The following is a 14,492-nucleotide window of genomic DNA, read 5'->3' as shown; positions in this document are numbered from 1 at the left end:
ATGTCTATGTTATAGCTTAGATATAACCTACTTATATAACACACACAAACTTCTACATGCATTTGTGAATGTAACAATAATTTTATAATGAACAATCACGGATTTGAGAGCCAGTGTATAAGGGTCCCACAAGAGGAACCAGGGAATAGAAATGATGTATATGAACTACTTATGTATGAAATTCTGAAGTACACTTTTATAAAAACCTGTTTAATCCACAAGAACTCAGAAAAAAAAGGACAAAGGCCTTAATTATCAGGAATAAGTGACGTCAGAAGTGAGTGAATTAAAAGGAGAAATCTTGATAAGAATAACAAAGCAAGTTGTTGTTTGAAAGGTCATGCAAGATCAGTAAAGTGATATCCAAAATATACAAATAGATTAAAATAAAAAAGAGATTAAAAGGGGACTTACAACTTACAGCACAGAAATAAGTACGAGGCATCTTAAAACATTATTATGAAAATTGCATGGCAACAAAGTAGGTAATTTAGAAGAAACAAATTTCTGAATAGATACCAATTACCAAAATGTGAAGAAATAAAAAAATCCCATTGTTGTAAATATTTTTAACAATCACAGCACAGGGTTCCTTAGGCCATTTATGTTCCCAGATGAAACACACATACACACACACACACACACACACACACACACACACACACAGAGGCACGCACGCACGTGGCCATACCACATGGTTACGTTTTTATTGCTCAGCTAACCAGAGGCAGCTCCCTTTCTTCTCTTCTGCACACTCTTCCTGCTCCTTCCTAGTGGCCCCTGGTCCAGAAAACCTTAACCCCATTGGGTGGTGACATCTTTATTCACCAATCAGAATTATGTTGGGGGCTGGTTCCCTAAGGCTAACTGCTCTCTCCAAATCTTAGAGGCCAGCACTTAACATTAAGGTAAGCAATAAAAGACAGAACCTCAACCTCCCACAGAGCAATAATGAGTAAGGGCATTATAATAAAATTCTCCCAACAAGAAGGTCCTTGGACTGAAATCAGATCAATGTGAGGGAGAAGAGAATGAGGGGGGAGGGGAAAGAAAGGAAGGAGAGAGAGGCTTTTAAATGACTTCTGCAGAAATCCTCAATATAATATTAACAAATCAGATTTAGTTCCACATTAAAAAGATCATTATTCACCAATGGGTTTCACCCAGGAATGTAAGAACCGTTCGCCTTGGACTAATTAATAAATACAACAAAGGAAATTCTGTTGTTTTTGAAAAATAGATGAACCTGAAGAACATGCCAAATGAAATAAGCCAGATGCAGAAAGATAAATGCAGTGTATTCTCACTCCGTGGGGTAGAAGCTTAGAGTAGGCCAGCTAGGGCAAAAGGAGCAGACGGCTAGGGGGAGAGGAGCAGACAGCTGGGAGAGGGGAGCAGACAGCTGGGGGAGGGGAGCAGACAGCTGGGGGAGGGGAGCAGACAGCTGGGGGAGGGGAGCAGACAGCTGGGGGAGGGGAGCAGACAGCTGGGGGAGGGGAGCAGACAGCTGGGGGAGGGGAGCAGACAGCTGGGGGAGGGGAGCAGACAGCTGGGGGAGGGGAGCAGACAGCTGGGGGAGGGGAGCAGACAGCTGGGGGAGGGGAGCAGACAGCTGGGGGAGGGGAGCAGACAGCTGGGGGAGGGGAGCAGACAGCTGGGGGAGGGGAGCAGACAGCTGGGGGAGGGGAGCAGACAGCTGGGGGAGGGGAGCAGACAGCAGGGGGAGAGGAGCAGACAGCTGGGGGAGGGGAGCAGACAGCAGGGGGAGAGGAGCAGACAGCTGGGAGAGGGGAGCAGACAGCTGGGGGAGGGGAGCAGACAGCAGGGGGAGAGGAGCAGACAGCTGGGGGAGAGGAGCAGACAGCTGGGAGAGGGGAGCAGACAGCTGGGGGAGAGGAGCAGACAGCTGGGGGAGGGGAGCAGACAGCTGGGGGAGGGGAGCAGACAGCTGGGGGAGGGGAGCAGACAGCTGGGGGAGGGGAGCAGACAGCTGGGGGAGGGGAGCAGACAGCTGGGGGAGGGGAGCAGACAGCTGGGGGAGGGGAGCAGACAGCAGGGGGAGAGGAGCAGACAGCTGGGGGAGGGGAGCAGACAGCTGGGGGAGGGGAGCAGACAGCTGGGGGAGAGGAGCAGACAGCTGGGAGAGGGGAGCAGACAGCTGGGGGAGAGGAGCAGACAGCAGGGGGAGAGGAGCAGACAGCTGGGGGAGGGGAGCAGACAGCTGGGGGAGGGGAGCAGACAGCTGGGGGAGGGGAGCAGACAGCTGGGGGAGGGGAGCAGACAGCTGGGGGAGGGGAGCAGACAGCTGGGGGAGAGGAGCAGACAGCTGGGAGAGGGGAGCAGACAGTTGGGGGAGAGGAGCAGACAGCAGGGGGAGAGGAGCAGACAGCTGGGGGAGGGGAGCAGACAGCTGGGGGAGGGGAGCAGACAGCTGGGGGAGGGGAGCAGACAGCTGGGGGAGGGGAGCAGACAGCTGGGGGAGGGGAGCAGACAGCTGGGGGAGGGGAGCAGACAGCTGGGGGAGGGGAGCAGACAGCTGGGGGAGGGGAGCAGACAGCTGGGGGAGGGGAGCAGACAGCTGGGGGAGGGGAGCAGACAGCTGGGGGAGGGGAGCAGACAGCTGGGGGAGGGGAGCAGACAGCTTGGGGAGGGGAGCAGACAGCTGGGGGAGGGGAGCAGACAGCTGGGGGAGGGGAGCAGACAGCTGGGGGAGAGGAGCAGACAGCTGGGAGAGGGGAGCAGACAGCTGGGGGAGGGGAGCAGACAGCTGGGGGAGGGGAGCAGACAGCTGGGGGAGGGGAGCAGACAGCTGGGGGAGGGGAGCAGACAGCTGGGGGAGGGGAGCAGACAGCTGGGGGAGGGGAGCAGACAGCTGGGGGAGGGAAGCAGACAGCTGGGGGAGGGGAGCAGACAGCTGGGGGAGGGGAGCAGACAGCTGGGGGAGGGGAGCAGACAGCTGGGGGAGGGGAGCAGACAGCTGGGGGAGGGGAGCAGACAGCTGGGGGATGGGAGCAGACAGCTGGGGGAGGGGAGCAGACAGCTGGGGGAGGGGAGCAGACAGCTGGGGGAGGGGAGCAGACAGCTGGGGGAGGGGAGCAGACAGCTTGGGGAGGGGAGCAGACTGACAGAACTGTAAGATAGAGGAGGTAGAGATTTGTAGTTAGGAGATATGGTATTATATTACACAGTGTGCTCACTATGCAGAATGGTACTATACTATTTTGTTTTAAAAGAAAAATAGAGGAAAGAAAAAAAAATTGGGTGTTTTCACCACAAAGAAATGATGACCACCAAGAAATTAGGTATACTTACCCTAATTTTGAATATTCCACAGTATATACGTGGAATAAGAAGGACATCTTGTGGCCCTTCATAACAGACATATGCATATACTTGAGTAGGTGAATATGCTGATGTCTCAATTGAAAAAAAGTCAAGGACCGTCCCTAAGTAGAATGACTTTAGGACATTTTGGCTTTGAAGTTTTGTTGATAGAAAGGATCAAAGGAGCCATGGACTTACAGGGGAATAAAAAGATCTAGTTTTGAATGTTAGAGTAGATTGGCATTAATTAGAATTATACAGGCAATGTTCTTTCTTTTTTCTTTTTTTTTATTTTTTGAGAGCAAAGTACTCATGATTATAAATATACATATTTAAGTCAACAGAAAAATACCAGAATGGATAGATCACCAAAAGAGAAGATATGGATGGAAAGCAGGTACCAACACCACTACCACCATCATCACTGCCATCACCACCAGCATCAGCACCAGCAGCCCGCACTGTGTCAGTCATCCTCCCCCACCCACCATTTATCATGCCCCTATCAACACCTCTCCTCCTCCACCACCATTGTCACCCCACCGTCATTCACTGTTCACCACCACCACCACCATCTGCTCTTATTCAAAAGAAAAACTATAACAAGAGTTAGACAGTTGCTGAGTTAGTCAGTAGAGAGTAGTTAGTAGAGTAGTAAGTAGCCAAACTACTTTTTTTTTCAACACTTGTTAAGGTATTTTTACGTCTTTCTCTGTAGACAGATGGATAGATCACTCAATAATAAGACTGATGGGCAACCTGCTCAAGCTTGTTTTCTGGAGAGAGGTCCAGGCCAGCCCGATCCAGCTGTGATAAACCTGCTTCCTTTCTTTGCTCTAATAACAGTTCCCTCCCCATGAATATTTTTCCAAGAACAAGACAAGGTATTCTATTTACCTTTGGTTGTATAAATACTTGGCCTATTCTGTTTATTAAGAATAAAATTTAGAAAACAACTTGTTTTTAAGACCAAATCAGCTATTAGAGGAAATATTCCAGAGGAAAGCAGGGAGGTTCTCTCTTGCCTCAGAGCAGTGAGCTCATCGTGACCTTATTCTTGGGTCAGTGTCCAGTGAGTCTCCAGGAGCTGAGCTTGCCTGTTGCTCTTACATAATGCATAGTGGAGAAATTGAGAAGAGAAAATTTCTTTAATGTTTACTGGAGATAGAATTAGGCATGACCTCAGGACATCAACAGCAAAGTCCCATCTGCTAGATCCTGTGTGCTTTGTTTGCCCGGGATTTAATCTTAGTAAAAGTTAATGAAACTTTAGGAAGAATAGCTTCTGTGGCTGTCAGGTTTTCAAAAGAATAAACAAACCGTCTTCGGCCCCTTGGATGAGATCATGGGTGCAACTGTTGCTGATGCGGGATGGTCCAGGGAAATTGCCTATCTTGTACCATGTCAGGTTCAGAGCCAGCCATCCCTGGGGCAAGTCAGCAGGCCCCACACATGATCAATCCAACTAGCTCACATTACTAAATCTCTCTAATGAAATCGGTGAGCTATTTGAACACTGGGTAGTTGGTGCAGCCGGAAATGCCGACATGGTGCTTTTGTTTAGGAATGGCGTATAGGTAGGTGTCTTAGTGACAGCTCAGCTCTTTTGTTCACTGTTGGTGTTGGTGTTTAGGCTTCTCAAGTGTGATGGTTTGTAGATGCTTGGTCTAGGGAGTGACACTAAAGGTGTGGCCTTGTTAGAGTAGATGTGTCACTGTGGGCCTGGGTTTTAAGACCCTCACACTAGCTGCCTGGGGAAATCAGTCTTCTTCTAGCAGCCTCCAGATGAAGATGTAGAACTCTCAGCTCGTTCAGCACCATGCCTTTCTGGATGCTGCCATGCTCCTGCCTTGATGATAATGGACTGAACCTCTGAACCTGTAAGGCAGCCCCAATTAAGTGTTTTCTTTATAAGGGTTGCCTTGATCATGGTGTCTGTTAACAGTAGTTAAGCCCTAACTAAGACATCAAGTTTCTTTTTTCTTTTCTTTTCTAGTTTTTACCATGATGAACCTGGTCTATGAGAAATCTGTGAGTCTAAACAGTTGTACATTTCTTTGGCAGACATAGGAGGAAATAGAGACCACAGAGAAATAAAGACCTAACAACAGGGCGCCAACACCTGCCAATTTCACTTCTATTCTTTTTTTTCTTCTTTTTGCTTGTGTTTGGAGATTCAGAAGTTACTTTCCCACCTGGATCTCAGTAGCAAGTATATTTTGGTATAACTCAAGGCTTGTTATAAATCAACAGTAATTAAAACAGTATGGTACCAGGCATAGGCATAAACAACGAGACTAGTTGAACATAAAGAGAGATTCTATGGGAAGCAGGCGGCCTCTCAGGCAGGTGAAGACGGAGTGGGCGTTTTTACCAGTTGGACCCCTTCTCTACATATGCACAGAATGAGTTCTAAGTGTGTGCAATATCTTGGTGTAAAAGAGAAAACTGGTTGGTTTTGAATATGAAAAGTTTTTTGTTTTTTGTTTTTTTTTTTTAACAAGACACAAAAGGTATAGTGGCTGAAGGAAATGAACAATGAATCAAAGCACACATTTTGTACAAGCCCTTTCCTACCATGTGGGGCCCATAGACCGTACTCAGGTTGTCATGCTTGATGGCCAGACTGTCACCTGCAGAGCCATCTCTTTTGGCCTTGTTTCTATAGTGCACATTAGACCGTAGGTGTAGTATTGAATTCTGATCAGTCCAATTATGACAACATTTCCTCCCTCCATGATTTTTTTTTTAGCAATTTTGTGAATGTATAAATTTTAATGACTCACTGGATATAGACTACCATAGTAATTAGGATTATTAACTCTAGGGTCATCCTGCCTACACTTACAGTTTTCATGTGCTATTTTTAGCTGTCTAGTTACAAGAAAGCTGCTAAACTTCTCTTGCTGTAGTCTGTGAAATAGACTAATAAGACTGGATACCCCCATGAAGGGGCACCATGGAAACAAAGTCTGATACTCAGGCAGTGTTTAGAATTCTGGTTGTCAAGTAGTAAACGATAGGGGTTGTTTTAATTATGGCTATAAAAGGATGACTTTCAATGTGCCCCAAGCATGTGCCAGTGCCAAGATCTCTCTTGAAACTCTCTCATTGTCATCTGTACATCAAGGGCATAAGAGTTTGGGTTGAGAGGCTCAGAAATGTCCCCAAAGCACACTGGTTCACAGACAGTAGTTCAGGTAACCTCAAAGGCCAGGGCACACAGGCAGTCACCCTCCTACTAGATGACTGTGCAGCATACAGGTAAGCTTTGCATGCTGATGATGGTGAGAACTACTCATAAAGTCTCATGATGTACTCTAATGGAGGCTTTCTGGGAGTGCATGTGTGTCTTGCACTTGCCTTCTTGTGCTTTCCTGCCAGACTACTGCCTGTGCCTCGAATTTTAGGCACTTCGTATCCCTTAAGGCCACACCCTAATGCTCTCAACTTGAATGTCAGAAAAGATGGCAGCCATAAGTACCTACTCTTCCCTTTCTGGCTAGCTATTGTTACATAAATTTCAACAGCCATCTGTCCCCCTAAGCTAACTTCTGGTGATTAGCAAGAGTTATATTGGAAGCTGAAATGGCTGACTATTGACTATTTCTTTCTAATCTTACCATAACAATCCCAATTTTTCTGAATGCCTCTGATTAACTAGGAAAAGGGTCATGAATAATAGAGTAGAAAAATATTAATATAACTGAATGCACCATAATTTATTTAATTACTAGGCATTTAGATTATTTGTAATTTTTAGCTATTAGAATGACATTGTATTAACATTGTTTAAGAAAAAAAACCTTCATATTTTGGACGACTTAAGAGGAATTACCAGGATGAAAATTCTGGATAAATAATACAAAACTACAAAATGTTATTCACAAAAAGTACTTTAAGGATTTCCTTATCTGTATAAACTTAAATTGATGAAGCAATCCTTTTCATTTAATTAAAGAATAGTCCTCAAAGTTCTAACATTAGAGATTTAGTCTTTAAAAAGCATGTCTCTACCTCTGTTTGCTGTCAAAGAAGAAGCTGAGGACTAGCTTTGTGGCCATTGTGCTGCTGTTAGTACTTCATCACACTGAGTAAGACGACTTTTGTCACTAAAGGACTTTAGGAGATAGTAGTTAGAGGTGACAGGTTTTTGTCCTTTTATCCAATGACTGCTAAATGCCAGGTTCTCTTTGTGGTGTGGACAGAGAGAAGCAGAGCCTGCATCAAGGATTTGTGTATTTAGTCTGTTCTTATTGGTAACATGTCTCATACTTGTGTCTGTCCAGGAAGCTGAATTTTATTGACAATATGAAAACTTGTGATTGTTATTCTTAACTTACATTTTATTTTCTGAAATTTACAACTAAGAAACAAAATAACATCTAGAGGGTAATAAAAGTTTTTTCAAAGGAAATATATACTCCCACCCCCACATCTCCACACAAGTTCCCATGCACATGTATACAAGATTTATGTAAGTAGTGAATGTATTGTATTGGATGGTTTTGTGTCAACTTGACACAAACTGGAGATATCACAGAAAAGGAGCCTCCCTTGAGGAAATGCCTCCATGAGATCCAGCTGAAAGGCATTTTCTCAATTAGTTATCAAGCGGAGAGGGCCCAGCCCCTTGTGGGTGGTGCCATCCCTGGGCTGGCAGACGTGGGTTCTATAAGAAAGCAAGATGAGCAAGCCAGGGGAAGCAAGCCAGTAACATCCCTCCATGGCATCTGCATCAGCTTCTCCTTCCTGACCTGCTTTAGTTCCAGTCCTGACTTCCTTTGGTGATGAACAGCATGTGGAAGTGTAAGCTGAATAAACCCTTTCCTCCCCAATTTGCTTCTTGGTCATGATGTTTGTGCAGGAATAGAACCCTGACTAAGAGATGTATATTTCTCTCTTTTTATTAACATTCCTCCCACATGATGATAAAAAACAAAACAAAACAATAACAACCAACTTTCCTTATAATAATTTCTTTAAAAAAAAAACAGATAGAATTAAATTACCTTTAATTTCTGTTTTCTTTGTGAGGTATAAATTTTACTGCTTATCAAGGAGTAGAAAACTTAGTGTAAGAACAGTGTCAAATTCCCTCTCTGTGTGTGGGTGTGTGCCAGGTGCTCATGTGAATGTGTGGGTGTGTGCCAGGTGCTCACGTGAATGTGTGGGTGTGTGCCAGGTGCTCATGTGAATGTGTGGGTGTGTGCCAGGTGCTCATGTGAATGTGTGGGTGTGTGCCAGGTGCTCATGTGAATGTGTGGGTGTGTGCCAGGTGCTCATGTGAATGTGTGGGTGTGTGCCAGGTGCTCATGTGAATGTGTGGGTGTGTGCCAGGTACTCATGTGAATGTGTGGGTGTGTGCCAGGTGCTCATGTGAATGTGTGGGTAAGCTTGACTTATTTGTGTGTGGAGACCAGCCAGAGGCTGATGTTGATTGTTTTCTTTTATTGGTTGCCATCTTAGTTTTTGAGATTGTGTCTCTCACTCAACCTAGACCTTGCCATTTAGACTGGACTCCTTAGGTGGATAGCCCCTGGAATCTGTTTGTGTCTACCTCCTTCCTTGGCTACAGAAGTAGATGACCATACTCTGCTCTTTACTTATGTGCTGGACATCCAAATTCAACCCTTCATGTTTACACAGAAAGAGCATTGCCTACTAAACAAGCTCTCCAGCCTAGATTCTTCTAAATGTTATATTATAGCTGATTGTAAGATCTACAGGTTATAGACTCTTAGCAGTTCGAATAGTAGCATTTAAAGGTTAGACACTAAGAAAACAATTTTAGTTTTACTGGATCTTTATAAAAGATTCAGTTGGTTGGAAGTTCTATGGCCAGTGGTTCAAAGACGATGTGATGGGTTGTCAGGAGTTGGTTAAGGCTACCAGGGTGAAATGTGTAGTGATGACATGAGATGTGATGGGTTGTCAGGAGTTGGTTAAGGCTACCAGGGTGAAATGTGTAGTGATGATATGAGATGTGATGGGTTGTCAGGAGTTGGTTAAGGCTACCAGGGTGAAATGTGTAGTGATGACATGAGATGTGATGGGTTGTCAGGAGTTGGTTAAGGCTACCAGGGTGAAATGTGTAGTGATGATATGAGATGTGATGGGTTGTCAGGAGTTGGTTAAGGCTACCAGGGTGAAATGTGTAGTGATGATATGAGATGTGTGGGTTGTCAGGAGTTGGTTAAGGCTACCAGGGTGAAATGTGTAGTGATGATATGAGATGTGATGGGTTGTCAGGAGTTGGTTAAGGCTACCAGGGTGAAATGTGTAGTAATGATATAAGATGTGATGGGTTGTCAGGAGTTGGTTAAGGCTACCAGGGTGAAATGTGTAGTGATGACATGAGATGTGATGGGTTGTCAGGAGTTGGTTAAGGCTACCAGGGTGAAATGTGTAGTGATGATATGAGATGTGATGGGTTGTCAGGAGTTGGTTAAGGCTACCAGGGTGAAATGTGTAGTGATGATATGAGATGTGATGGGTTGTCAGGAGTTGGTTAAGGCTACCAGGGTGAAATGTGTAGTGATGATATGAGATGTGATGGGTTGTCAGGAGTTGGTTAAGGCTACCAGGGTGAAATGTGTAGTGATGATATGAGATGTGATGGGTTGTCAGGAGTTGGTTAAGGCTACCAGGGTGAAATGTGTAGTGATGACATGAGATGTGATGGGTTGTCAGGAGTTGGTTAAGGCTACCAGGGTGAAATGTGTAGTGATGACATGAGATGTGATGGGTTGTCAGGAGTTGGTTAAGGCTACCAGGGTGAAATGTGTAGTGATGACATGAGATGTGATGGGTTTTCAGGAGTTGGTTAAGGCTACCAGGGTGAAATGTGTAGTGATGATATGAGTTTTCAGATCCACCTTTGGGGGAGTAAACTCTATGGACTATCAAAATCATGATTATGCCATAGCTCATTACATTTCCAAGTAGGTAACAGCACATAAAAATGTACACTATGAACTGATGTGCTTTGCTATGGGAGGAGTGTATTGTCTACTCTGATGATTCAAAGAAAAGAGAATTCTTCAAGGCTGTGTGTCAACCTGAACCTACCGTAGACATGAGACCTTTTAATGAGCTGGACCTTTATTCATCTATAGCTCATTCTAAAAATTCTCTCTAAAGAATATGAGTAGGTGTTGTTGTATATGTCTGACTGTCATTACGAGCATGATTATGTACAAGACACTGCATGTACAGTGGGATCCAGTTGATAGCCAGTTGATCCTCATGAGAATTCCTGAAAAGTATCACCAACAAGTTCTAAGTTGACTTGAATTTTTCTTTTTTTTCCTAAGTTCCTTTTGCCTTTTGTACCCCCAGCTAGAATGCCTTTCCTAAGCTAGAGAATTTAATACCAAATTACTGAAAATTCTGTCTCTGGAAGTAGAAAAGCTCAACATTTTATTTAAATATGAAGCCATCATTAACTGTGTTGCCATGGAGACCCTTCCTTCCATGTGCTCAGCAACATGTCTGCTGCCAATTATCCAGAAATAACTTCTCTATTTCTATGGAGTATTCCGTGTCTCACCTACTGCTGCTTCTGCATTCTATGTGAGCTTTGGTGAAAAGAGGAGGGCTTTTTATTTCTATCCCTTGTAGGCAGGAAAGAAAAATTTCAACACGCCAAGCTGAAAAGGACCCCCTACCGTGTCATTTCCTGTGTAACATTATTACACATCCCTCCTTAGCTATAGCAGTATATAAAAAGTGGTTTCTTAAAAAAAATATCCATTGCATATGATAAAACTGACTAGCACCTTGATGCCCATGGTGTTGAAGGTGATTATGTATATTTTGGTCAATTTAAAGTTTTAGTGATTGTTTTGTGGGTTTTTTCTTTTTACACAGTAGTTTGATGAGTCATGTTGTGTCCCAGTGGGTTTCCATTCAGAAAACCTATGGAGCAGTGAGGCTTTTAAGATGGGGTTTGTTTCCTTTGTTTCAGTTTGGCTGATCTGTGGTTGGGAATCACAACACCATGTGGGCATACTTTAAAAACACTTCCTCTGTGAGCACTGAGCTAAATCATTGGCTGGCTTGACAACATAGCAGGATTTCAACTGGTTTAGACCTCTTTATGGGCCTGAATCCTCTGTGGTAACAGGTACTCACGCTGCATGCTGCTATGTGTGGAAACCCCATGGCCTTTTGGTCGTCAGTGATGCCTCACCACATAGGCTCAGCCATGTTCTGTTGTACAAAACGGCCCCATTTCTAGGAAGGTTCCCATTGCATTCTATAGGCTCACCTTAGAGTGTAATTGAATAACTCGTTTGTTAATTATTATATATATGTGCATATATATTTATTAATTCACTCTGTGTATGTATGCATGTGTGTGTATATGTGTGTGGGCATACATGTGTCCTAGCACACATGTAAAGGTCAGAAGATAAGTTGTGGGAAGTTAGTCCTCTTTTTCCACCCTGTGGAGCCTAGGGATCAAGTTCAGGAACTCAGATCATTAGATCTGTTGACAAATACCCTCTCCCACTGAGCTATCGCACAGGTCTGTCTGTTCTGATATGCTGTTTCCTGTCTGTTCAGGCAATAGGGATGGAAGCACTAAGGAAGACCGTAGTGGACAGAGATAAAAGTCTTGTCTACCCTTTTCTTCCATGTTTATGTGCACTGGGCACTTCAGGGGGAAAGATATGTAGAAGACTAACAGCCCCAAAGAACAGCTCCCAGGGTACCGCTGACTGTTTGAGACCGAGAGGATGAAGAGCAGCTGCTCAATGAAGGCGCCTCACTTTCAATGCTTTCCCAGTTTGAGGGAATCAGATTGCAAATATGTTACACCATTAAGAGCTCCCTCAGACTAGACTCCTCAAAGAAGCCAAAGGAAATTGGCCAAAGAACATGGTCCCCAGGCTTGTACTGGGCAATCTTGGTATGTACTGTGTCAGTGCACACAGTCTACAAGCTTGTACTGGTCATTTTCGGTAGAGGTACTGTGACAGATCACCCTCCACAGTCATGGCAGAAACAAATTCCTGTGTTTTTTGGGCATTCCACAAACTTTCTCCCACAAAAGCTTTGCTCTGAAATCTAAAAGAACAAACCCAGGGTTGAAGGGAGGGCACACAGAGGGGTTCCTTATTTTAAGTAGTGTTGTAGGACCAGAGTCAAGGTGCTCTTTCAATTGCCACACGGCTAAGTGACAATCCAAGCATTTTGTCTTTTAAAACACAGTCACCTTAGCACACAAATGTTTGCTGCAATATCATTTTAATAAAAAGTGGTATTTCACTACCTTAATTGTCCAGTAAACTTGTCATTAAAAAAAAAGAAACACAGCAGGCTGTCATTTGTGTATATTGACACGTGCTTGAAATCATCCAGCATAGGAGGATGAGGCAGAGGATTCAGATTTCTCAGCAAGCCTGGACAGCATCCTAAGTGTGGTATAATCTGGGCCACGTAGTAAATGTCATACACACTCATAAACACACCTACACACAGAAGAAAAAGGAGTCAAACACAAGTCCACCAGCCACCTCCACCACGCCACCCAAGTTTGACCCCAATGAGATCAAAGTCGTGTACTTGAGGTGCACCGGAGGTGAGGTCGGCGCCACATTCACCTTGGCCCCTAAGATCGGCCCTCTGGGTCTGTCTCCAAAGAAAGTCAGTGATGACATTGCCAAAGCTACAGGGGACTGGAAAGGCCTCAGGATTACAGTGAAACTGACCATCCAGAACAGACAGGCCCAGATTGAGGTGGTGCCCTCTGCCTCTGTCCTGATCATCAGTAGCCCTCAAGGAGCCACCATGAGACAGGAAGAAGCAGAAAAACATCAAACACAGTGGAAACATCACTTTTGATGAGATTGTCAACATTGCCTGGCAGATGCGACACTGGTCCTTGGCCAGAGAGCTTTCTGGAGCTATCAAGGAGATCCTGGGGACTGCACAGTCTGTGGGCTGCAATGTGGACGGCCGCCACCCTCATGACATGATAGATGACATCAACAGTGGTGCAGTGGGTACCTGGCTAGTTAAGAAGCAACAAGAAAATATTTCAATAAAAGACTTATCTGATAACCAGTTTAAAAAAAAAGAGTTCACCCTAAAAAAGTAGACTGAATGAAGGTACACTGTGGTGTGTTCCACCAGGATACTTTATGGAACTTTAAAGTGTGGCTCCAGATGAGAATATAAGATAAATGGGAACAGAAACATCTGGAAGGCCTTGAGACAATCTGTGAACAGTGATTCTATAGATAGTTTGGAGAGGAAGGTTTTTTGCTTTCTTTTTTTCTTTCTTTCTTTCTTTCTTTCTTTCTTTTTTTTTTTTTAACCAGCTTCTGTTATCAGACTTCTGCTGCTTCCCCATGAGAAATACTTTGAACAACAGAGATTTTCTTTTCTTCATGGCTAATTTATTTAATTTTATTTAATAGTTTGGAACCTTGTTGGTTCTGGACCTACAGTGAGGCAGATTTCCTCGTGGCAAGAGTGTAAGGTAGACTTTCGTTACCTTATGGTAGCTGAGAATCAGAAGAAGAAAAGGGAAAGGAGAAAGGAGAGGAGAGAGAGGGAGGAACCAGTGAATGTGGAAGAGGAGGAAGAAAGAGTGAGGCCTGCCCAAGGCAAATATGTGTATTCTCCAGAGATCATTCTCGTACCCATCCAGGGACTCTTTCCTTAGCTAGAACTCACCTCCCAGAACTTCTTCAAAGAGTGCAACTAGCTGGGGACACACCAATATGTAGGGGCCTTATTCACATTCAAATAAAACCATGACTGCATGTACTGGCTCAGGTGCAGGAATTATGTAATCTAGGTAAGAAATTATTTTTTGCATAACCTGAAAATCATCTCTCCAAATAAAACTAGTCATTCCTTCCTGCAAAATGCACAAAACACTATGGCAATGGTGCATTCCCATGGCTGCTCTTGGCTCACGTGTGGGCATTACTCCCTGAGATACTGCTGCCTCATCCTCCCTTCAAGAGACTAGTCAACTTCTTGAGCACCTTGGCTATTTGGGTCAGCTTTAGCTGACAACTTGACACAGCCAGGAGCCACCTGGGAAGAGTCTCAGTCTGGGATGAGGTTTCTGTGGGGGCTCATGTTGATATGAAGGCCCAGACCATGGTGTGTGGTGCCATTCTTTGGGTCTTGGGTCCTGGAGGATA

General features: G+C 44.6%; 1 pseudogene across 1 annotated transcript; it reads left to right on the top strand.

The window, feature by feature from the left end:
* The first annotated feature begins 6,569 nt into the window (after nt 1–6,569).
* Nucleotides 6,570–13,432, top strand: LOC308440455 (large ribosomal subunit protein uL11-like; annotated as a pseudogene). The gene is made up of 2 exons: nt 6,570–6,588; nt 12,776–13,432. The product of its transcript is annotated as a large ribosomal subunit protein uL11-like (transcript).
* The last annotated feature ends 1,060 nt before the right edge of the window (nt 13,433–14,492 follow it).

Source organism: Micromys minutus (genome assembly GCF_963924665.1).
Source record: "Micromys minutus genome assembly, chromosome: 31".
Lineage (NCBI taxonomy): Eukaryota > Metazoa > Chordata > Mammalia > Rodentia > Muridae > Micromys > Micromys minutus.
This window is presented reverse-complemented; position numbering and strand designations above follow the sequence as displayed.